The sequence below is a fragment of the Macaca nemestrina genome, chromosome 12 (assembly GCF_043159975.1).
Source record: "Macaca nemestrina isolate mMacNem1 chromosome 12, mMacNem.hap1, whole genome shotgun sequence".
Taxonomy (NCBI): Eukaryota; Metazoa; Chordata; class Mammalia; order Primates; family Cercopithecidae; genus Macaca; species Macaca nemestrina.
Window position 1 is genome coordinate 116,866,159 of NC_092136.1, and position 25,067 is coordinate 116,891,225.

Sequence of the window (25,067 nt, forward strand, 5' to 3'; positions counted from 1 at the left end):
ATAAATATTAATAAAAGCAGTATAAACAAACAAAATCTGTTTATCTATTTTAAAACTTTGAGTGAATAAAAAGCAGAGACAGGCAATGAGGAAATGAGGAATTTTTTAATGATGCAGATAATATGTTATAATATATAATGAAGACCTAAATTAGCTGAGAAACTTATTCAACAATCACTCCTAAGTATGAATTAATGATTCTGTCAATTCATTAATTCTATTAAAGAGTCTATTAAACATTAATGATTCTATTTGCAAATTAAAATTTCCTGCTATTCCATTTTAAAGCTATCCCCCATCTGTGATTTTTGGATTGGTTATTTTAACTTAACGTCTCTCAGTTCTTTTCATTTGTAAAATGGAGATAAAAGTAACTACCTACATTATAGGGTTATTGTCACCCAGACTGGAATGCAGTGATGTGATCATAGCTCACTGTAACCTTGAGCTCCTAGGCTCAAGTGATCCTCCCACCTTAGCCTCCAGAGTCGCTGGGACTACAGGTGCATGCCACCATGCCCAGCTAATTTTTTTAATTTTTTTTTTTTATAGTCAACGTCTTACTTTGTCACCCAGGCTTGTCTTGAAACTCCTAGCTTCAAGCAATCCTTTCATCTCAGCCTCCCAAAATGTTGGGATTGCACGTGTGAGCCAACGTGCCCAGCCAAAAATAAAATTAAAAAAAATAATAACGTAGGTGGTTTCTCACAGTAATGTAAAGAATATGTAACCTGTGTTTTCCTGAAAGTTGAGGAAAAGCTGAGGCAGCTAACGGGCTCACACAAAGGCTTGGAAGACCCATTCTGACTACCTAAAGGAGAGTCAGCATTCTGACTGTGCTTGTAGAAGAGTCAGGACTCCTGAAGAAAGAAGACTTAAAATCCAAGGTAGTGATCATTATGGGAAATATTTTAGGAAATAACTTAAGGTTTGTATTTTCTCCTAAAATTGTTAGAAGAAAAGAAATGAACATCTACATATATGCTCTTTTAGAGCTGAGAATAGCTTCTATAAAGTAGAATTTTAGACTCTTCTCACCAAAGGAAAATAGGCATATTTACTGTAATTATTCTATTACAGTCAACTTGTGATAACATATCATTAATTCTTCCAGAACTGTTACATGTCACCAAATCAAAGCCAGTGTGAAAAATATATTAAATGACTCTTTGGCAAAATAGGGTTTCCAATGGGGCAATGAAAAACATGAAATAACTCAGATGAAAGCTGGGATAGTATATAAAAATGCTCAGATTCTTTTTTCAATGTGAAACCCCTAATTCATTAAGAAATAAATCCCTTAAAGGAAAACCAATACCATATCAATCAATTCATTTCTAATGTAAGAGTGGGTACAACAAAATTTAAATGTGTCTTATACAGTATTAATTAGTCATGTAAGATCTTAACATTTTGTGTTTGCCTGCCCGTATAGCTAACTACTATACATCGTTTGTTTCTATCTTTAAAATATTTGATCATGGAAATTAAGCCTAAGAATACTGGGGATTTTGTGCCCCATAAAAAACTACTCAAGGTAAGTATTCCTCTAGGAAGATTGTGATGCCTGGTCTTCATCCAGAACCTTGGTTGTGTCTGTTGCAAAGGAGGAAAAACTGCTTTTTCAAGGCCATAGCAAACACAGCATGACATGAAAAATCTAAAAGATTCTGAGAGTTAGGAAATCTTCTAAAGGATCCTCTCACCACTTAAGAGGCAGGAAAACTTTCCAAGGTAAATCCAGGGAAAAATCAAGAGGCTCTGTAAAATATACACCAATACAATAAATTCACAACAGCCCTTGCCTTCAAGCAGCATACATTAACAATAAAAGTCAATTGCAAGAGATATCAGAAACCAAAACAAGACTAATTGCCACATGACTCAGAGACAATTAGGCTATTTTAGTTCAAAGGAGGGAATGATTATCATGAGCCAGAATAGCTGAGAAAGTTTCACTAAGGCTGAGAAGCAACTTAAGCTGTCAGAAATAGGTGTTGGTACTGAGGATGGCGCAGATCACTCTGGCCCCATGTTTAGACTCCTATCTTCATTGTCCTGACTCTTGAAGAAGGATATGGCAAAGGATGTGAATCTGACAGCTTTTAACAGCATAAGGCAACTAGCTTTGAATTTGCCTCCTGTGTAAGTGGGGTGATTGCCCTAGATAAAGAAAGTTTTCAAGGCAGAAAAAAGAGATGATAATCAAGCAGAAGAAGAAAAACACACACACACAAACCAACAGAACCACCACAAAGCCAAGTGATTCAAACACCCGACACTGGTTTCCTTGCCAAGAAACAAGTTCACTCCTATGCTAAGCACCTTTCCTCTGTTTTCACATTTCTTCCATTTTCAAACGCTGAATTCATCAAGAAATCATAAAGTCATACCACTGTATAGTTCTGAAAAGTTTTATAAGGTCTCTTTTTTGTTGTGTATTCTGTGGTGGAAAACTCTTTTGTCTTATTCCTGAATCAAGAAAGTAGAAACCTTTGCCAGAATCATTTGCACCAGTGAATCTGCATATCAGACCATATTTTTAAAAGCGGAAACATCCCGTATACAGACTCTCCTTATAGAATGACTGACCTGCCTTGGCCTAAGGACAGCCTTCTCCCCGTCTTCCAAGCACAATCTTCCTGTTTTCTCAGCCTCATCTGAACCCGCTCAACCAAACAAAGAACCACTCAAAGAAAATTTCACAGAATACCAACTTTAATAATTTCTAGCCAAATCAACACAAACTGTGGCTCTGGCCTAGAATAAATTGCTACAAGATACTTTTTTTTTTTTTTTAATTTTTTGAGACAGAGTCTTGCTCTGTCTCCCAGGCTGGAGTACAGTGGTGCAATCTTGGCTTACCACAACCTCTGCCTCCCGGGTTCAAGCAATTCTCCTGCCTCCGCCTCCTGAGTAGCTGGGATTACAGGTGCCCGCCACCACACCTGGCTAATTTTTCTGTTTTCAGTAGAGACGAGGTTTCACCACGTTGGCCAGGCTGGTCTCGAACTCCTGACCTCAGGAGATCCACCTCGGCCTCCCAAAGAGCTTGGATTACAGGCATGAGCCACCGCACCCGGCCGCTACAAGATTCTTTATTTGCAATGACTCTCCTCTACTCTTACCTTTGTTAATAATCACACATTTCTTTCCCAAAGATGCATCAAAGCTAAGATTCTTCGAAATGTCCCACATTCGGCCGGGCGCAGTGGCTCATGCTTATAATCCCAGCACTTTGGGAGGCCGAGGCTGGCGGATCATCTGAGGTCAGGAGATCAAGACCATCCTGGCCAAAATGGTGAAACCCCATCTCCACTAAAAATACAAAAATTAGCCAGGCATGGTGGTGTCTGCCTGTAATCCTAACTACTCGTGAGGCTGAGGCAGGAGAATTGTTTGAACCCGGTAGCGGAGGCTGCAGTGAGCTGAGATGGTGCCACTGCACTCCAGTCTGGGTGACAGAGTGAGACTCCGTCTCAAAAAAAAAGAGAAAGAAAAGAAAGAAGGGGGAGAGGGGAGGGATTGCACTGGGAGTTATACCTAATGTAAATGACGAGTTGATGGGTGCTGACGAGTTGATGGGTGCAGCACAGCAACATGGCACAAGTATACATATGTAACAAACCTGCACGTTATGCACATGTACCCTAGAACTTAAAGTATAATAATAATAAAAAAGAAAAAAAAAAGAAAAGAAAGAAAAAGAAATATCCCACATTCATGGAGCATCTCTACATCAGAATCACCTCGGCTCTACACTGAGACTACTGTAATTCTTAGCACAAGGACACAAAAATTTGACTCAAGGCTGTCATTTAAAAGAAAAAGCATAATTAATAAACCTTATTTAATAAATTAAAAGATACCTATCGTCTTCATATTACAAACACCGAAAATAAAGCTCAACAATGAAAAAATATATATTTTTTAATTGTGTTTGTTTGTAAAGGTGTGGTCTCACTATGTTGCCCTGGTCTTGAACTCACTTAAGTGATCCTCCCGCTTCAGCCTCCCAAAGTGCTGAGTGGGATTACAGGCGTAAGCCACCATGCCTGGCAAGAAAATGTTCAGAACAAACCCTACGATTAACTCAGCTCATGACAGACTCGTTACTAATGTATGATGCTTGCAGTGTACAAATGGTGCAATGTACGCTACAGTTCTCACTGCGTATCATAAACAGACATGTTACTGTGGAGTTGAGGGAGGGGAAGAAAACAGACTTAATGCTTTAGCTGACTAAAATCTAAAGGTCCACATTCAAAGGACACATTTTTTTTAAAAGAGATAAGGAGCTAATTTTATAGTAAGTAAAACCTATTGTATTATAAGTAACATTTGTTGGGCACTTAATATGTAGTAGGTACTACAGCTAAGTGCTTTACATGATCATCTGATTTAATCCTCACACAGACACTAAAGAAGTAGTTGCTATTATTTTACAAAGAAGAAAACTACGGTTTAGAACTAACTGTTAAGAAACTTGGCCAAACTGCTAATAAATGAAGAAGCTAAAACTCCCATCCAGGTTTTTCTGACTCCAAAGCCTGGACTCACCAATATTTCTTCAACAAGGATAGCAGCAGGTTCTAGTGTACACATAAAATAAACACAGTGACTAAACACATTTCCCCACACACTCATCTCTACCACTCCCACAACCCACCTGAACTCTTGCTAATTGTTCTTAGTCACTGAAAACATCACATGGCTAGATAAATGATAAATGTCAGCTTTGAAAAGGGGAAAAGAAAGTGCCTTAGGAGCCTGAGCCACAGAAGATGGGCCCTCTTTTTCAAAGCCTTGTCTGCTCATTCATTCATTCATTCATTCATTCAAATCTCACTGAGCACCTACTATAGCAAGCAGCACCGTGTAGTGATACAGAGCAGAAGAATGCTTAGGTTCAAATCCTGGCTCCATCACTAACTGGGTATGTGACTGAGTAAGTTACTCTACTTCCTACTACATTAATTATCTAAAGCACTTAGAACTGTGCTCGCCATTTATTATAGTAAACAATAAATGTTACCTGATATTATTACTCTGTTAATAACGTTACTAGGTAATAGTTAAGCTACAAGCTTCTGGCTGATATGGCATGCTATTCTCTCTCTTCTGAAGCTCAAAATCTAAGACATGTGCATAAATAACCACAAATAAATCTGAAATAACACTATAGGTATTAGTTCATAAATGCTACAGATGTGCCAAGGAAGAGATAACTTCTAGCTAAAGGTATCAGGGAAGGTCTCATGGAAAAGGTGCACTTGAGCTAGACCATAATACGAAAAGTAGAGAAGAATATTCCACATACAGAATATAATCGTGGAATGGTAAAGAAATTGAGCTCAAGTGAAGACTTATCATGGAAGACTGGTGATGAATAAACCTGGAAATGTAGATTCGATTAGGGACCAGATTATCCAGAAACTTAAAGATCCAAATAAAGAGTTCAAATATAAATTCCATCATCATATTTTCTTTTTTCATTGTATATATTTAAGGTACGCAACAGTGTTTTGATATACTCATACATAGTGAAATGGTTACTATAGTCAAGCAAATTAACTTATCCATCACCTCACAGTTACCTGCCTCCTTTTTTTTTTTTTAGCAAGGGCAACTAAAATCTACTCTCAGCAAAAATCCCAGTACAATACAACATTATTAACTATAGTCCTCATATTGTACATTGGATCTCCAGAATATATTTTAAAATGTAAGCTAGTATTAATATTGCTCAGAGTGGAATATACATATAAAAATGAAAAAAGAGAGAATTCCCCCAAATAAGGGGATAGCAGGAAGTACTGTAAGGGGAAAAAATAGCAAAGCAAGTCAGAGGAGATGTGGAAGAAAGCCAGGTTTCACAGGTAACACATTTATATAGACCAGCTTTCCTCAAACTGTATGGTAGTCACATAAATTTGAGAAAGGCTACATGCCCCACCCTCATCTAGCCCTTCAGGGATCCACAAGACACTGGTACTTCAAGACCTCTCAAATGTCATATAATTTTAAAAACTAATTTTGTTCACTCTATATACTCCCAAACTTATCTACTAAAAAAAAATCCTTTTCCTCCTAATATAAGCAACGAGGGATACTAGTGTTCTACAAAACTCATTCTAGAAAACTTTGATACTAAAATATCTGAAAATAATTGGGAAAAGTATGATGCCATATGACACGAGCTGGGAGATGTCTTAACAGTCCTATAATCATTTTTCAGAAAGACTTTTCCAAGATCACAGACTACTCTGGAAGTCTAATTTTGTCTTTACCCTAAGAGGCAAGTAAACCAATTAAAGGAGTTCTATAGTGATTATCATACTTTGTTTTCTACCTGGCAACACAACTTTTAAGACTAAACTCTGACAATATAATTTGAATTAACTTCCAATTTCCTTGTCCAAAGATGCCTTAAGGATTTCACAAAGTATTTTCCTTTACTGATCAGAAAAGGAAACAGGTAGGGTCCGTTTATCCCTACTCTTTTTTTCATATCTTTTTCGTCTTTTTCTCTCCAGTTTACCATTTTCCATTCTCTATTCTTCCATTCGTACGCAATTTTTCCTTTTCTGGCCCACTTTTGTCCTATGTACTCATGTCTTCCTTATTTCTCCCAGCTCCCTGCTCAAATTATTATCTGGAGCCTGGGGACTGCCATTATGACCAGAGAGCATGTTCAACTGCTAATAACTGACTTCGAGGATTACAGAAGGTGCATAATATGCTATAGTTCCCCCATTTTTAGCCTACAGTAGACACTGTCCATTCTGCCACAGCACTCTTTCTCACTAAACCCACAGTGCTCTCAACAGCTACTTCCAGTTTCCGGAAGTTAAAACCTATTGGCAGACAGGTCCTATATGTTCTCATTTGAATTCTTTAGATTCTATTGGCTGAAATGTGAAATATGCTAGTAAACACAATCACAGGTAAGAAAGGAGACACGATGGCTAAAGGCCAGAGTGTTGTCTTGCTGCACATCCACATGTGTCTGGTTTTTAAAAGTCAGTATCTGCATTAGAAGCGTTTGAGACACAGTACAGGCCTTCGCCAGAATATTGGTACAACCGGGAATCTTCGTATACTTAACACACATAAGGATAAATAAAAACAATGAGGATGAACTTCAAAACAACCTTGAGACATTTTATTTTCCAGGAGTCTTTCCTCCACACTGACTACCGGAATGTTTTCAGTCAGCATTTTGCTATGGTTCCTGAGCTAGATTTCATCTAAATATGAGTAATCATCCCAATTAAGAAAAGCCAACTGGCTAAAATGCTAAAAGATCAAGCCCTCCCTTAAAATAATATCTTTCTCTGTTCAACTAAGAATGTGGAGTGCAACAGCATGAAGAAAAATATAAGACTCATTCAATGATGGCACATAACTAAACCAATTAAGATAAATTTTAAAAGTTGTTTACTTAGTAGCCGCCAAATTCTATAAGGAAAATAACTTGGTGCAATTATGCAGTTTTGTATCTCATTAGCTGCCACAGTGGAAGATTATGTATTGTGCAACAATGATATTTGTTGAACCAATAAAATCAAAAGCTACTGTCAGAAAGCTGTGTTTATATACCCCTTAAATCAGTAAAGTTTTTTCTTCTTTTAAAACCAAGATATGCCCACAAGAGTTCCCAAAACAGCTTCCATATTAAAATTATAAATTATTGACTTGATGACCTTCTCTAACCTGTAAAGTTGGAGAAACAGTAGTTTTTGATTCAGCAAAGGGCATTCCCAACATCCCTCCAAAGGTGCCATGAAACAACTCAACAGACTAAAGATGGGGAAAGCTTAATGACTGAAATAAAAATAGAAGAAAAAAAGGAAATAGAGTAGTTTCTACACTACAATCCACTTCTACTTTTTCCATCTCAAAATTAAAACATATAAATCATCTAAACAAAAACCCATTACCATATAAAAATAAGGTGGAAGTTCAGTTTTGAGCCTGGATACTTATACTGTAGTCTCCCCACTCAATGAGACTTATGAGGCTTAAGTAAAAATTTTTTTAAAATACTGAAATCCATCTGATATTCAACACATGTAACTAAACAGTACAAGCACTACCATTTTACAAAACCAATTCTAGATGACATATTCATAGGAGTTTCCAAAAAATGCCTGAACTCTTCATAATCCTGCTAAATAAATTAACCATGCCTCAACATTGCATGAATATAACAAAGCTTAGCTTCTATATCATATCACTACTAAAATCAACATTAAACTGAACTGCTCAGTCATAGGGTTTCATGTCTAATTAATTATTTAACCATATCTTGGTCTCCAAATCTAATTTATCTTTTCCCTGGTTCTGAACTTCAGTTATATTTTACAATCTCACTTTAGTTACTTTCTGTCAGCCATCTCAAATCCTGTGTGAAACAAAACACAGTATAAACAATGTTTTATTCACCTTTATGCCATTAACCTATTTAGTGCAGTACCTGGCACACAAGTTCTTAATTCATGTTTAACTGACTTGAAGGCTACTGCCCCAGTATAGTCCTGGCTCAATAAAAACTTGTGTCAAATGACCATAGCAAGTATTAGTAATGTTAGTTTTGAGATGGATCAGAAGCTGCATTCCCTGAATCGATGTTCCTGATGATGATTTTGTCAATGAGCAAAGGAATGTAAAAGACTACTTTTAAAACTATTCTATTTCTTGAATCTTTTCAAAGGAAACAAATTTATAATTTCATGTTTACATAATAAATATTAAAATGCAAGTGAATGAAACAAATTTCCAAATTATAACTCCAATACCATTATTTTTACTTACTTTTTTTATTTTCACTTTCTAAACTTTTTGGGGGACAGGTGATAAAGAAAACTATGCTTCTAAAAAAGTTTAGTACTTATAAAAACCCATCTCAGTGATCACAGCAGACCTATACTATTCTTATTCTATACACAGCAAGGTATAGTATATCTAAACTACAACTCCTACTTAGACAAGATTGAGTCCCAGAGACTAAATTTTAATTATGATTCATTTAGACAAGCCAAGACATACCACTAGACAAAAAGTAAACTGCTGACTTAGAGATTTAATGATACAAAAACACAATAAAGCCTGCCAGGAAATAGTATTTCCCTCTTCGGCTTCAAATAGCACCAAGCCTGGTCACTTTAACAGTCCTTTTCACCCCATATTTTGTATCACCAAGAAAAAAAAAAAAAGTTAAAAACTTGAGGGCCCAGTCCAGGTTTTCTATCTAAAAAAGGCAAATCATCAGCCTTTGGGCAACATAGGGAGACCCCGCCTTTATAAAAAGTAAAAAAAGAAATTAGCCAGGAGTGGTGGTACATGCTTGTTGTCCCAGCTACTCACAGGTGAGGCAGGAGGATCACTTGAGCACAGGACTTCGAGGCTGCAGTGAGCTAGGAATGCATCGCTGCACTCCAGCCTGGGCAACAGAGCAAGACCCCCATTTCTAAAAGCCAACATGGCAAATCAGTCAAACTATCCAATACTGAGGCTAATAAATAATGGGTAATAACATCTGCAAATCAGCCATAGGATTTCCTCAGTTATCTTTCTTGGCTTCAAACAATGGGGACCATATTTAAGAACACATATAGGGGATGAAGACTGCTTAGATAGATAATATTTGCACATGTTAAACCACCACAAGCTAATTTCACACATTTCAATACTCTTCTTCCCCTTCACCTCCAAAGCACAAAACAGAATCAGAGTCTTCTATTCTAAGAATTGTTTAGAGAGGATTTGTCAATATATAACCAAGTTATCTGCTTAGTGACGGGAAAAAACCTCTGTTCGCCAGCCAAAGGACCTGTGAGAATGAGAGCTACATGTGGCTTCTCCCCTCTCTGGCCTCCTAATTCCACATCAGTTTGTAGTTATTCTTGTACTACAAGAGTATCAGTTTCAGAATATAAGCCTCATAAGCTCCCAGGAAAGCCATTCTAGTGGAACTGTTCCAGAGTTTCACTTTAGCTCCATAAGGAACCTAAGAAGCCCCGCCCACAAGACTGAAAGGTAATTGCTCCATTGGTTTCCACCTCTGACCTATAAAGACCAAAGCCTGAGCTGTCTGTAATCCATAAGCCATTTTAATATTCTGCTAGAACACTGCAAAAATGTGGTTTTCACTAGAGGCACTGGCATGAAGCTGAACTTGGTATTCTCGCTTACTAATCCCGTGTAGAATTTGTTCTAATTCTCAAAAGTAGAGGAAATTCTCTCTCTTTTTAAATAAAAAGGGCAGTGGTGAGACCCACAACACTTACAACAGGCCATAAAACAGACTGTCCTAATCACACTTAGATAAATAAGTAGTAGTAAGCTACTCTTCTCCGCATATTACAGTAAGTAAGTAATCTATTCCGTTATTTTGGCATCTGTTTCTTAAAATTTGCTGCACCTATCCCTTCTAAAATGAATATACTGTGTAAAAATCTATGAACTCTAAACTTCACAGGTAGAAAATCATCCAGTTTACACTTTTTTTATATGAGGAAACTAGAGTTCAAATGTGTTAAGTGATTTAGCCAATGTCACATGTTCTGTGGTAGACTCGGGAGGAGAATTAGGGTGTCCTGACTTCCAGTCTAATGTTTTTTCTGACCACATGAACTAGACAATGAGAGAAAGCCCTACCATTCATTGGTGCTAAGTGCAGTGGGCACTGTTCCTATCCATCTGTCTTTCACAATATACAATTCCTCACTGTTCTACACAATAGCCTATGTGGTAACAGAGCACATATGAGCTAAACTACCACTCAAGGGTCATTTTAACAAGCATGACACAACACTAAGGCACAATGCCCATGTTAAGCAAACAGCAAAATACCATGACACAATTAAGGCTCTATTTAAGCCAAACCATGTTTCTATGCCCCTGCTTCACCATTTAACTAAGAAGCATCTTGAAGGCAAAAAATATTTCTTCTTGATTTCTATATCCTTTACAGCACTATTCAAAAGTTGTGCTCACATACCTACTAAAACAAATGTATTGGGGGGGAAAATAGGTGTCTCCTTGAATATTCTGAGGTTGACATCTAAAATTTTCATTACAGGTTTTAATCACTGCAAAGGTTATACTTTCATTTATCTATCAATCTATGCCTATTTAGAACTGACATCTAAAAACACTATTATATTGCTAATTTTAAAGCTATTAAACCTATTATATTGGCCAGGCAAAATGGCTCACGCCCGTAATCCTAGCACTTTGGGAGGCGGACGTAGGTGGATCACTTGAGGAAAGGAGTTCAAGACCAGCCTGCACCACATGGCAAAACCCCATCTCTACAAAAAAATACAAAAATTAATCACACATGGTGGCACTCGCCTGTAGTTCCAGCTGCTCAGGAGGCTGAGGTGGGAGAACTGCTTTAGCCTGGGAGGCAGAGGCTGCAGTGAGCCAAAATCACACCACTGCACTCCAGCTTGGGCAACAGAGCAAGACCCTGTCTTAAAAACAAACAAACAAACAAAAAACCCTGCTGTATCACTAATTCCAACAAAATCTAAACACCTGGGCAATCTGATATTCCCCCATCCTGCATTTTAAAACTGTAACAGAATCTTTTTTTCCTATATAAAATGCTATGCCATTTCTTTGTCTCCCTGAAACTGTATTTCTATTCTGCTTCTTCCACAGTATTTAATATAATTTTTACCATACTTTCCTTAATGAAAACATGTATATTGTTGTTTATTTATGTTGGATTGTGGTATGGTTACTATTACAGTAAAACACAATTGATGAAGACAATGCAAATGTTACAAATTTTGAGAACTAAACATAAAAAGTAATTTTCTTTTCTGGAGATGCATCTCTTAAAAAGATGTATGTATGCAGAAGATATATATCTTGATAAAAGGAAGTTTCACACGTGACACTAATGTTTTGACTATCCCTTTGTTAGAATCCTGGAGGATTTTATACCTCATAGAAATGTACAATGGTGAGATTCAAGACGGGTGAAAGGTATGGCTGTCTTCTGTTAATCATAAGAAGGCACACGGCTAAAGGGAGGTAGTGAAGGCGAACTAGCATTATACCAGGGTTGCCTTTAGACAAGTCAATTTCAGGAAAAGAATATCAATAAAATGTTGAGAACCTGGAAATTTATTCTCTTAAAACAATCCAAGCCTAGATATTCTTAGATATGTCCTCCAGTTTGAGATCATGGTTCTAAAGTACCAGGCTTGGTTCATTTATTGGAACTCAGTAAATACTTGTTGCCTTAAAATAGTTCAGGGTCAGATGTGGTGGCTCATGCCTGTAATCCCAGCACTTTGGAGGCTAAGGCAAGAGGACTGCTTGAGCCCAGGAATTTGAGACCAGCCTGGGCAACATAGTGAGACCTCATCTTTACTTATATAAAAAATAGTTACAATATAAATTAAATGAAATTAAATTGTTTATGAAAAAATGTTATTCAATGAGAACATCTAGATCATACTGATTTTCTTCTAATCAAGCGATAAAGTCTGTTGTAGGATGAAGCAAGATGGTGAATGTAAAACACTGAGAACAGTGTCTGACAGATAGCCTCAGTGTGTCCTACCTGCCATTCATCTTAATATTAGCATTCTTAGGCAAATCTTATTCTTTCTCCATCTCTCCTACATTTATTTAAATAAGACTAAGGTCTTATTCAGACATGGAAGTATGATTTATTTCTAAAACTTTAAATATAGTTCAGTCTGCCAAGGAATAATGGTTCAGAACGACGATCTATACTTCATCTTGGTACTATTTTTCTATACATACTAGGACTTTCATATCACAAACATACAGGTTAACTTGAGAAAAATCAGAAGGCTATTTATGCAAATATGGTAAAAATAACTAGGCCATTGGTGAAAATCATATTTTTGACACTTAGGTGAAACCCCGATTTATTTACCTTTAAAAAGTTAATGAAATACATTTAATTCTACAGACATACGGTCAATTAAAACTTTCCCTATAATTCATTATTAAACCAACTTATTTCTCCCAATATTTACTAAGAAAGGTCTATGAGGTACATATCCAAGACAAAAACATGCCAGGAACTTTGGCCTATTGAATTTAAGAGTGTCAGAACCTACGTCCTTTAAAATACTTCATGACTGGCCAGGCGTGGTGGCTCACACCTGTAATCCCAGCACTTAGGGATGCCAAGGTGTGTGGATCACGAGGCTGGGAGTTCGAGACCACCCTGACCAACATGGTGAAACCCCATCTCTACTAAAAATACAAAAATTGGCCGGGCATGGTGGCGCACACCTGTAATCCCAGTTACTGAGAAAGCATGAGGCAGGAGAATCACTTGAACCTGGGAGGCAGAGGTTGCAGTGAGCCCAGATTGCACCACTGCACTCCAGCCTGGGCAACAAGAGTGAGACTCCATCTCAAAAAAAAATTTTTTTTAAATAAAAATAAATAAATAAATAAATAAATAAAGTTTTTTTTTTTTTTTATGGCTCTTAAAAGAGCAGCAAAATTTCAACAGGTAAATGTGCTGGGTAGCTACAAATGTAAAGTGCAATTCATATTACAGGAATCACAACTAGCCCAGGTAAGCCACAGAGCTCGTTCTAGGATATAGTGGAAGATAAGGAAGAAAAGGTAACCAGAGTCAGACTGCAGAAGAGTCCCGTGATGGTTAATTTTATGTGTCAAGTTGACTGAGCTAAGGAATGGCCCAGACAGCTGGTAAAACATTTCTAGGTGGGTCTCTGAGGGTATTTCTGGAAGAGATTAGCATTTGAATCAGTAAACTAAATAAAGAAGCCCCACACTCACCAATATGGGTGGGCATCATAATCTGTTAACCCTTTTCCATCCAGAGACAGCAAAAGGCAGAGGAAGAGCAAATTCACTCTTTCTTCTTGAGCTGGGATATCCATTTTCTCCTGCCCTTGGACATCAAAGCTCCCGGTCCTTGGGTCTTCGGACTCCAGGACTTACACCAGCACACCACCCCTTCCCAATTCCCAGGTCTTCAGCCTTGGATCCCCTGGTTCTCAGGACCTCAGACTTCAACTAAACTACACCACCAGCTTTCCTGGTTCTCCAGGTTGCACATGGCTTATCACATGATTTCTCAGCCTCCATGATCACATGAATCACATGAGCCAATTTCCATAATAAACCTCCTCTTATACCCATCTATAATCTATTATATATATAAAATGAACCTCTTCTGTATCTATAGATGTTTGTTTATATATTTATAAATATATATATTTGTAGCCGGGCGTGGTGGCAGTCACCCGTAATCCCAGCTGCTCGGGAGGCTGAGGCAGGAGAATCCCTTGAACCCGGCAGGCAGAGGTTGCAGTTTGCTGAGATCGTGCCACTGCACTCCAGCCTGGGCAACAAGAGTGAAACCGCCCCCCCCCAAAAAAAAAAAAAAGAAAACAAAAGAAATCTATCTCTGGATAATCACAATACAAGTCCAGAATGACAAGCTAAAACTTGGAACTTTCCTTGTATATAATGGGGTACTTTTGCAAGGATTTTTTATAATGCATGAGATAAATCAAAGTAGGGCTTTATAAATATTAATATCACAGCAGTAGGTAGGAGAGACTGCAGGGAACCTAAAGGTAGAAAGACCAGTTACTAATGCAATAGCCCAGGCATGGTGGGGTGTTAAGGGTTGGCAGTAAAACCTGACCATAAGGGGCTTAGGGGCTTAATACCCTGAAATCTTCTATAAAGAGTCTGTCTCTGGCATTCATTCTGAGCTCTCTATCATGTCTACAATAAAGAAATCTCTTCTCTGAATCACATTTTAACATTTCAATCTTCAGCAGGTTTATAAGAATAAAGTGGAAAAGGCAGAAACAGCTCTTTTTATTATCCCCAACAAAACAAAAGTTTTGTAGTAGACTTTCTGGCCTTGGATTGTATCCCTTCAAGCAAAACTGAACCAGAAGTTATCTTACGCTCTGGAAGTAACCTCCTTCCAATGACCACATGCGGTCAGCTACAGTCTACCTATTGCAGATAGGAAGTTTCATTGTAATAGCAAATTTCTGGTTGAAGAGCTTGTGAGGTCCAATCCCAAACAGCTTTGTGGCTCTAATGCCATAGTTTCAGAAAGCAGTAATTTCCAGATGTATGCTGCTGACTGTTGCAATGCAGAAGGATCTGGCACAGGAGGATTCTGGGCTACACAAACAGCACAACTGATTGCTTACTGGGTCCCACTGTGTACTAGATACTGATAACACGAAGATGATTAAAATAGTCCCACCTTCAAAGAAACCACAGTCTATTGGGAAATATACACAACAAAATAACTGCAGGCCAGGTGCAACAGCTCACACCTGTAATCCCAGCACTTTCGGAGGCCAAGGTGGGCGGATCACGAGGTCAGGAGTTCAAGACCAGCCTGACTAACATGGTAAAACCCTGTCTCTACTAAAAATACAAAAATTAGCTGGGTATAGTGGTGCACACCTATAATCCCAGCTACTCAGAAGGCTGAAGCAGGAGAATTGCTTGAACCCAGGAGGCGGAGGTCACAGTGAGCCTAGATCATGCCACTATACTCCAACTGGGCAACAGAGCAAGACTCTGTCTTGGAAGAAAAAAAAAAAAAAGTAAGTGGCAAATGCTATTATAGATAAGTATGTAATAAATGCTTTTTTTTTTTTTTTGAGACGCAGTCTCACTCTGTCGCCCAGGCTGGAGTGCAGTGGCGTGATCTCAGGTCACTGCAAGCTCTACCTCCCAGGTTCACACCGTTCTCCTGCCTCAGCCTCCCAAGTAGCTGGGACTACAGGTGCCCACCACCACGCCCGGCTAATTTTTTGTGTTTTTAGTAGAAACGGGGTTTCACCGTGTTAACCAGGATGGTCTCGATCTCCTGACCTTGTGATCCGTCCACCTCGGTCTCCCAAAGTGCTGGGATTACAGGCATGAGCCACCGCGCCCGGCCTAGAAATGCTTTGAGAATAATAATAATAGCTATATTTATGAAGTACTTAGTACATGCAAGCCCTTTCAATGCATTTTCCCTACATTAATTCACTTAACCCTCACAGCAAGACTAATATTATTCATTTGTTATAAATGAGAAAACTAAGGCACAAAGAAGTTAAACAGTTTCATCCCAGTTACATACAACTACCTTAATAACGAAGGCCGTCTGGCTCCAAACTCAGGGATTTTAACTAACCACTATATTTGCCTCTTTTTTTTTTTTCTCCCCCTGAGACAGGGTCTCACTCTGTCACCCAGGCTGGAGTGCAGTAGCACAATCATGGCTCACTGCAGCCTCAAACTCCTGAGCTCAAGTGATCCTCCTCCCTCAGCATCCAGAGTAGCTGAAACCACAGGCATGTGCCACCATGCCCGGCTAATATTTTTAGCTTTTGTAGAGATGGGTTCTCGCTATATTGCCCAGGCTGGTCTCAAACTCCTGAGCTCAAGCAATCCTCCTGACTTGGCCTTCCGAAGAGCTGGGATTACAGATGTGAGCCACCACACCCAGCGTTTTCTTTCTTTTTTTTCAAAGAGACGAGGTCTTGCTATGCTGCCCAGGCTGGCCTCAAGCAATCCGCCTGCTTCAAACTCCCAAGTAGCTAGGATTGTGGGTGTATACCCCACACCAGCTTATATTGCCTCTTATAATGAGCGACTAATTAATGTTGCCTTGGATGGCAGTTAAAACTAAAGAGAGAAGAGAGTAGAAGATATATTTGAGACAGACCACTGAAGAATCACCAGGAATTCACCAGACAGACTAGATGCTTGGGGTGGAAGGCTGAGTGCTTATTAGCAGGGAGTGCTTGAGGGGACAACACTCTAAGCAAAAAGAATGCAGGTACAGCAACAGCAGGTCAGAGACAAAGGTAAGAGATTTAGAGTACAGGGTGCAGTCACAGAACAGTCAGTAATCTGCATATACTGTAGGACACATGGGTCCCAGAACAAGAGGGGAGGTTCTAAAGATGACTGCGGTGTAGTGGGCCTTGGAGGCTTTATATTTCAGGTAAGAGAGACCCATCTGAGGCCTTTACTGCTGAGTGATATGAGCAGATCTACCTACTATAAAGATAACTCAGGATGAAAGGTACAAGATGGTCAAGAGGCCAGGAGAGCAATTAGGAGATTACCACAATAATTGTGTCAAGAAATGATAAGGAGAGGATGGATGCAAGCACGTTTCTGAAGCACAATCAACAGTACTTGATAGGCCAGGCGCACTGGTTCACACCTGTAATCCCAGCACTTTGGCAGAGGTGGGAGGATCGCTTGAGCCCAGGAATTCAAGACCAGCCTGGGCAACATAGTGAGACCTCATCTCTATAACTAATTTTAAAATAAATAAAAATTAAAATGTTTAAAATGAAAATAAAAAATAACAGTACCTGCTGACTGGTTGCATATGAAGAATAAGGAAGACAGGCAGACAGGCAAAGCTATCCTGAGGCTCTTTTTCTGGGCAGAACAGGACAAAAAGAGGATCAACATTTAACAGGAATAATAATAATAGCAACTAATATTTATTAAGATATTAGTATATACTAGCACTATGCTAAATACTTTTACAAGAATTATCTCATTTAATACTGATCAAGTAAGTTGATTATCACCCTTTCATAAATGGAGGCTTAAAGAAAATAAGTAGTTTATTCAGGGACACAGTCACTAAGCACTGAAGCCACAGAAAGACTCTGACTTTAGATAAACTGAGTTTAAGATATCTGGGGAGGCATCCAAATGTAGATTTCTAACAGGCAGCTCAATATTTTTGTACGAACTTAAGCTAAGAGTACCACAGATACAGATTTATAATAACAATGTAACTATAATACTGTTACTATTCCTATTATTAGCATTTATTAAGTACTTAGTGTACATGAGACACTATGTTAAATGTTTTACATACATTATTCATTTAATCCACACAATCCTGAGGTAGGTAGCTCTAGTCTTCCCCACTCTTACTTACAGAGAAAGAAAGAGAAACATAGAAAGATGAACTAAATCGTTCCATGTCTCTTAGGGAGAAAATAATGGAGCCAGATTCAAATTCTGGTCTCTCTGGGTTAGACGAGGGAAGAGAAGAGAAAGTGGGGCTACAGGTGGGTTGGGAAGAGGAGCCAAGGACAAAATCCAGAAGAATATAATCGCTTAACAAGTAGGCAGAGAAACAGGCACTACCTCATAGGATGGTTGTAAAGATAAGTAAAAGCACACGAAGGACTTGGCTAGGGCCACAGTTTGAATGTCTCCCCCTCTAAAAGTCAGATGTTGCCAATGTGATGGTATTAAGAAGTCAGGCCTTTAAGACATCATTAAGTCATGAGGGTTCCTCCCTTCATGAATGCAATTAGGTGCCCTTATAAATGGGTTTGATGGAGAGAGTTACTCCCTTTTTGCCCTTCTGCCTTCTGCCATGTGAGGAAACAGCATTCAAGGCATCGTCTAAGAAGCAGAGACCAAATCCCCATCAATGAACCTGCCAATGCCTTCCCAGCCTCCAGAACTATGAGAAAATAAAATTCTATTACGTACAAATTATCCACCGTCAGGTATTCTCTTATAAGCAGCACAAAAGAACTAAGACAGCGACCAAAGAAAAGCTCTATCAGTTTGGAGGATGTGCTAGAGGATGAGGAGACAGAAGGGAACCAACAGGGAAGTAGATATACTAAATGGAAAAGGATTAATTAATAAAACAAAGTCCCCAAGAAGAAGTGGCAGAATGAGATCAGGACAGTGCAGGTAAACACACAGAGCTTCTATCCCACCTGCTAGCGAAAGTATAAACTTGTCTGGAGGACAGTCTGGCCAACTCTTATCAACATTTCAAATATGCCCATCTTTTGATCCTTTCTCCTCTTCTAAAACTTGGCTGTGAATATATACCAACCAAGGTTGCACCTACAAATGCAAGGATGGCCCACCTTCGGCAATACTGGTGAAAATGAAAAAATGGAAATAACTTAAAAGTCTATCAATAGGGGAAAGCTGAAATTAAGTAATACACATCTATATAATAACATTTTACACAACCATTTAAAAGAAACAGGTCAATATGCTGACATGAAAACATTTCTAGAGTTTATTTTTTAATTAAACATTTCTTTAGAGATAACTGTAGAGTCACATGCAGTTGTAAGAAACAATAGAGATCTCCTGTACCCCTTACCTTGTTTCCCTCAGTGGAGACATCTTGTGAAACTATCCTTCAATATAATAATTGATTATTTTTAAAAGTTAGATAATACTACATACACTATCTTTGTGTATTTTAAGTGTCCACAAAATGTGTACATGTACAGAAGAAGATTTAACTACTAGCAGTTGACACCTCTCGGAAGTGTAAAATGTTAAAGGAGGAAAACATGGAAGACGTATACCTTTACTTTATATACATTTGCACTAATTTTTCTTACGAAGTACATAAACTACTCCTAGAATATAAAAGGCATATAGGTAGAGGGGTTAGATTTTGAAATAAACACAGGCACCTATTCTTTTGATCAAGGGAGTTTAATATTTGGAAGCAGCAGGGAGGAAAAATGAAAAGGATCACACTGAAACCCTCTATTTCCCCAGTTTAGTAGACTGGCAAGCTGTGATTCATTCAATAGGAACAAGTACTCGGTCACAGCCTACTGCATGCCAGGCTCTGTCCTAGGCCATGGATATTAACCAGACAGGTATGATTTCTGACCTCGAGGAGCTTAGAGCCTACCAACAAATGTGGGCATTAACAAAAAACATTAAACAGTTATACTCACCACCACAGTAGGGCACAGCAGTTTAGAACATGGACACTGGGGTATGCCTGGGTTCAAATTCCAACTCTGCTACCAAATGGCTGTGGGACTTTGGACAAGTGACTTAACATTCCTCATCTATAATTCTAGGTCCTACTTATTTACCCACCTAAACAACTCATAGGGTTGCTATGAAAACCAAAAAAGTTCCTATGTGTAAAGTGCTAAGAACAGTCTATGCAACTCATAAACACTCAAAGGTTGATGCTAATAATATTGTTGTTACTTTCATTACTATTAATTATTTCAGAGGGAATCTAACGTACCTTTAGGCAAATGGAAGGTCAGAGAAAACTTTCTTGAGAAAGGAACATATAAGCTAAGTCCTTAAGATAAATACAAGTTAAACACGCCAAGAAAAAAGGTGTTTAGCAGAGAGAAGAGCATATACAAAGCCCTGTGCTAAGAATGAGCCTGGCATGTGAAGGATCTGAAAAAGGGCCAGTGAAGCTAAGGCACTAAGAGGAGAGAGATGAGGCTGGAAAACCAGAAAGATCCTGTTAAACTTAAGAATTTTACCTCCGGCCAGGTGCAGTGGCTCACGCCTATAATCCCAGCACTTTGGCAGGCCGAGGCAGGCGGATCACGAGGTCAGAAGTTCGAGACCAGCCTGACCAACATGGTGAAATCCCATCTCTGCTAAAAATACAAAAAGTAGCCAGGCGTGGTGGTGTGCACCTGTAATCCCAGCTACTCAGGAGGCTGAGGCAGGAGAATCGCTTGAACCCAGGAGGCAGAGGCTGCAGTGAGCCGAGATCACACCACTGTACTCTAGCCTGGACAACAGAGTGAGACTCCATCTCAAAAAAAAAAAAAAAAAAAAAACCTCCATCTTTATAATGAATAGTATTGTACAGGAAATAACATAATAGATTTGTTGTTTTCTCTTTTTTTAAAGGTCACTCTGCTGAAGTGTAGAATCAGCTGCAATGGAGGAAGGTGACATGAACCAAAGGAAAATGGGGAAAGATTTAGAAAGAACTGTCATTCCGGTGAAGGAGAAATGAAATCAACGCCAAACAAGTGAGAAAACTACTAAAGAGAATAACAAGCACAGATGAGGCTAAAACTCATGGATTAGTAAAAGAACAAATTAATATGATGAAATCATTTCTTCAGGCCCTAGAGCGGGAACACAGAAAAAGGGCAGTATTGTTAATCCACAGCTGGAGATCTGCATGGCATGTGGGAAAGAACAACAAAGATGCAGGAGAACTGCAGATACTGATGACTCATTGAAAGTGACCAATTATGGCGTCCATATGGGATAAAGTGATGCCAGGAAGAATGTCACAAATTGGGAGACAATGGAGATTTCAGGGGCTGGTGGCCTCAGTGAAATGAGAAAATAAATTCAGCAAATGGAAGAACTGAAAAGGAAATTGTGTTCAAAGAGTAAAATTTACAAATTTGTAATTCCAGAGGTGGACATTTGGCCACAGAAATAAATTGTTACAGAGAAGTGGAAGAACAGAGAGCTGAGACAAGAAAGACCAAGTCGGATGAGATTAAGATGCTGGACAAATAATCAATATGGACATTAAAGCCACACGAAATCATGGAGTAAGAGGAAATGATTTAGAAGGAATAGCAATTAAAATTTCCGTTACAGTCTTAAATATAACACTATAAAGAATGTGTTTTTAATTATTTGGAATAAAACAGGATGCCTTGCTAAAAACAAAGCTTATTCTATTTGTTTAGCCAAATAATTTTCAAGGACTTCCCTGAATAGCCATTCCTGACAAAAGCTCCTAGAGAGACAAAGAAAGAAGCTTTCTTAACTTGATGATTATTTGTCACAACCAGAGAGCAAGCAACATATTTAATGGTAAAAAACTAACGGCATAAACAAGCCACAGGCTGAAAGAAAATCTTTGCAAAATACATATCTGGTGAAGCACTGGTATCCAAAATATACAAAGAACTCTTAAAACTCAACAATAAGAAAACAAATATCCCAATTTTAAAATGGGCAAAAGATATGAACAGATACCTCACCGATACATACAGATGGCAAATAGTGTATGAAAAGACACTAAACATCATATATTATTAGGCTATTGCAAATTAAAACAACAATGAGACACCACATACCTATTAGAATGGCTAAAATTCAAAGCAGTGACAACATCAAATGCTGGTAAGGACATAGAACAACAGGAACTCTCATTTACTGCTGGTGGGAGAGCAAAATGGTACAGCCACTTTGGAAGACACTTTGGCAGTTTCTAGAAAACTAAACATTCTCTTACTATATGATCACACAGTTGTGCCCTTGGTATTTACCCAAAGGAGCTGAAAACATATCCACACAAAAACCTGCACACAGATGTTTACAGCAACTTTATTCATAGTTGAAAAAAGTTGAAAGCAACCAACAAGTTCCTTAATAGGTGAATGGGTAAATAAACGGTGGAAATCCAGACAATGGAATATTAGTGCTAAAAAGAATGAGCTATCAAACCATAAAAAATTGGAGGAAACCTAAATGTACTTTACTAAGCGAAAAAAAGTCAGTCTGAAAAGGCTACATGCAATAATGCCATTCTGGTAACATCAAAACTACGGAGACAGTAAAAAGATCAGTGATTGGCCAGGCATGGTGGCTCATGTCTGTAATCCCAGCACTTTGAGAGGCCGAGGCAGGCAGATCACCTGAGATCAGGAGGTCGAGACCAACCTGGCCAACATGGCGAAACCCCGTCTCTAGTAAAAATATAAAAATTAGCCGGGCGTGATGGTGCATGTCTGTAATCCCAGCTACTCGGGAGGCTGAGGCAGAAGAATTTCTTGAACCCGGGAGGCAGAGGTTGCAGTGAGCCGAGACCATGCCATTGCACTCCAGCCTGGGTGACAAGAGCAAAACTCCGTCTCAACAACAAAAAAAAAAAATCAGTGATTGCCAGGGACTGGGGAGAGGAAGGGATGAATAGGTAGAGCACAGGGAATTCTTAGGGCAGTGAAATTATTCTGTATGATACTGTAATAACGGATATGCAACATTACAAATTTGTCAAAACTCTTACAAATGTGCAACACAAACCATGGATTCTAATGTAAACTACGGATTTTAGTTAATGTACCAACATTGCTCATCAATTGTAGCAAATGTACCACACTAATGCAAGATGTTAGTATCAGGGAAAATTGTGGGGACAGGCAGAGATAATGGGGTATGTGGGATTCCTCTGTACTTTCTGCTCAACTTTTCTGCAAACTCTAGCTGTGGCTCACACCTGTAATATCAGAACTTTGGGAGGCTGAGATGAAGGGATCGCTTGAGGCCAGGAGTTTGAGACCAGGCAGGGCTAACACAGTGACACCTCGTCTCTACCAAAAATTAAAAATTAGTTGGTCATGGTGGCACACATTGGTAGTCCCAGCTACTCAGGAGGCTGAGGCAGGAGGATGGCTTGAGCCCAGTAGTTCAGCGCTGCAGTGAGCTGTGATCATACCAATGCACTCCTGGGCAACAGAGCAAGACCCCCCACCTCAAAAAATAGATAAAATAAAGCCTATTCATTAAAAAAATTTTAAGGTATTACCATTTGAGGCACACAAGAGAAGATAATGTCTGTTGTCTGTGTGTGGGTGGGTGCACACGCATGTGGTGAAACAATATATTCAAGAGGTTAAGGGTGCAAACTCTGCTGGGGCTCACTCTGGCTCTTCCTCTTAATGGCTGTGTCACGTTGGGTAAGTTATAAAGTCTCAGTGTCTTCACTGGCAAATTGGGGATAATAGTCATCATGGAGTTTTAAAGATTAAATGAGTTCATAGATGTAAAAGTACTGACCAGAACAAATTAAGTGCTCAATAAATCTTAGTTCCCTGTAACTCAAAATAAGGTTTATGAACCTATAAGTCAACATCACCTGGGAGCTTGTCAAAATGCAGACTCTCAGGCCACTCCAGACCTACTGAGTCTTCATTTGCATAAGATCCTCAGGTAATTTCTGTGCATATTTAAGTTGAAAAGCACTGTATTTGCTGGTATGATTATCATCAATCACAAGCTATTCTTTGAAAATGTCAATAAATAAGCAGAAATATTGGAAGAGTCCAAATTACTATTTGCTGATGATATGTTACAAAAAAAGAGAATCAATTATAAGTTAATGAAATTTTGAAACATATTCTAAAGTTACAGTAATTAAAACAAAGTATAGGCACATAAGTAAATAAAGAGTATATGTTAATATGGCTGTTTCAAGTGAGTGAGTGAATGATAAACTGTTAGGACAATTGGCTATAGATTTTTTTTTTTTAATAAAAAAGTCAGGCCAGGCACAGTGGTTCACACCTATAATGCCAGCACTTTGGGAGGCCTAGGTGGGCAGATCATTTGAGGTCAGGAGTTCGAGACCAGTCTGGCCAACATGGTGAAACCCCATCTCTACTAAAAATACAAAAATTAGCCAGGCGTGAACTCCATTGTGCCGGGCCTGCTATGTTATATTTTCAGTAGGAAATAGGCTAATATTTCAGCAGGCTAATATTTTCAGCAGGAATTACAAGCTTTCTGATTTTCCCTTGACAATTACTTAACCCCAAAATGTTAAAACATTTGGAAATATATTCTCACGTTATCCAAATTTTCCTAAGAATTCCTGAAGTAAAAATATGTCAAATTTTGTCCGCTCCAAATGGGCCACTACATGCATTTCCAATGGCCCTCTGATCAAACCTAGTTCCAGTTTAGTTTCAACAGTGAACCATCTAAGCCAGGCAAGAAATTTAACAACATAACACCAAATATCGGCCCAAAATGGAACCCCTACGTCCAAAATATGCCTAATAGTAACAGACAGCAATTGTTTAAAAGTAACTGCAAAGAAATACAGTAAGTCCAAATTCACTTTAGTTTCAATTCTGAATCATTTCTCAATCTCTAAACTGGAAAAAAAAAAAAAAAAAATTCTAGCCATTTGTCACCTCTGACTAAATACAGGCTAACTGCAGGCTTCAGCCCCCAAATCACTAAGTGTGGAAAAAGTGCATGTCTTCAAGAAAACTGCCAATGGAAGGATTTTCCCAGAAAGAGTGGTTCACATACACAGTAGGAAAATCTCGTATAGGTAACTTGGCTACCAGTTTAATTCCCTCAACCAATCTGGAAACTAATGGAAGTAAATGACTAAGAACTAAATACATCAGACAGCATGGAAAAAAACATATGTATTAAAAGCACACAATGTGGTTTAAGTTTGTTTTTAATTGCCTTTTGCTGAAGTTAGAATATTAAATTCT

The 25,067-nt window shown here is 38.5% G+C and overlaps 1 protein-coding gene across 7 annotated transcripts in view; it reads right to left on the minus strand.

Annotated features, from left to right (window-relative positions):
* The window catches only part of LOC105476441 (SIK family kinase 3), a 258,371-nt gene that overhangs the window by 197,489 nt on the left and 35,815 nt on the right, over positions 1-25,067 (minus strand). Inside the window, exon 1 of one of the 7 annotated variants that reach the window (XM_071075988.1) lies at positions 17,394-17,414. The exons of the other annotated variants lie outside the window; for them this stretch is intronic. The gene's annotated coding sequence lies outside the window, so the exon portion shown is untranslated. Of the gene's footprint in view, positions 1-17,393; positions 17,415-25,067 lie in introns of those variants that run through there. 7 annotated transcript variants of the gene reach the window in all.